At 36.5% G+C, this 1,182-nt stretch overlaps 1 protein-coding gene across 2 annotated transcripts in view; it reads left to right on the top strand.

The window, feature by feature from the left end:
* Nucleotides 1-219: 219 nt before the first annotated feature.
* Nucleotides 220-1,182, top strand: part of sgf29 (SAGA complex associated factor 29) — a 23,144-nt gene continuing 22,181 nt past the window's right edge. Inside the window, exon 1 of one of the 2 annotated variants that reach the window (XM_028598997.1) lies at nt 220-334. The gene's annotated coding sequence lies outside the window, so the exon portion shown is untranslated. Of the gene's footprint in view, nt 335-377; nt 591-1,182 lie in introns of those variants that run through there. The other variant, XM_028598998.1, reaches the window with a different exon arrangement.

The following is a 1,182-nucleotide window of genomic DNA, read 5'->3' as shown; positions in this document are numbered from 1 at the left end:
ATTACTTTAACTATATATACTATATATTTTTTCTATTTCTTATAATACTTTCTGTATATTGCTCCTATGTCTATTTAATGTGTGTTTTTGTTATTCTGATGTGTGTGAATTTTTCTTTTGTTGCTAACAAGGGAATGTCCCAAAGTGTGGGATTAATAAAGTCTATTTTATCTTATTTATCTTTATCTTTATCTGTGCCAACCTACAGTTCCACCCTCCGTCCAGCTGGCGGCGCTGTGTGAAGCTCATTCCTCTCATCGAATAAGAGGAAAAAGAAGCTAATCTGTGTAGTTAGCTAGCAAGTCGGCAATAAATAAACAGAAAAACTAACACGGTAAGTCGTGTTGCATGCTGTGTTAAGAAACGGATAAAGCATATCGTGTGTAATAACTTGTAAAAGTGGAAATATATACAGCTAATGCTTTCGTTGCATTAGCAAAAAAGTATCGCAGTTTAGCAACCCAGCTAATAACATTAGCGAAACATGCCACTTGCTAACCCAATCAGCTAGCTAACAGTTAGCCATAAAGTAGCTAGCTACAACGTTACACAGACTCATTTGTTTTCACTACTCATTTGTTAACAGCAGCGTAAGTATTTTATCCAAGTATTTTCACGTCGTATACAGTCAAAGTGCTATTGTTACTGGCCGTTTTTTTCCACAATCAGTCTAAACCGAACTCCATTCAGAAATCTGTCAATTCAGAGAAAACCTGTTATTTAGGGCATATTAAAGCCTACAAGGACTTCAACAACGACCTGTAGCATTGACCTTTTTTATTCGGTTTCCATCCGGTATATAGTTTTAATACACTGTTAAATGTATAAAGCAATTTGTCCTGGTCCTGCTAACTGCTTCCAGTCAAATTTCTATCAAAAGCCGCGGCCCCCTGCCTGTTAAAATTACAGATTTCTTAATGGGGTTTGGTATATATTAACGCTGTTCTAACAAGACTCATTCCTGAATGCCAAAACCATGGCATAGACTGCCGAGCTGCTCACATACCTCCATCAGTTGACACCGAACTCCATTCAGAAATCTGTCAATTCAAAGATGCCTTGTTATACAGGAGATATAAAAACGTAGTAGCACATTGATCAATACCGGTAGGATCCACTTTCTTATTCGGCTTTCATTCAATATACAGTTTTTAAAAAACTTAAAAGTTATAAGCCTACTAC

Source organism: Perca flavescens, chromosome 15 (genome assembly GCF_004354835.1).
Source record: "Perca flavescens isolate YP-PL-M2 chromosome 15, PFLA_1.0, whole genome shotgun sequence".
NCBI classification, from domain to species: Eukaryota; Metazoa; Chordata; class Actinopteri; order Perciformes; family Percidae; genus Perca; species Perca flavescens.
The sequence above is the reverse complement of the archived record's forward strand: the minus strand, read 5'-3'. Positions and strand labels throughout refer to the sequence as shown.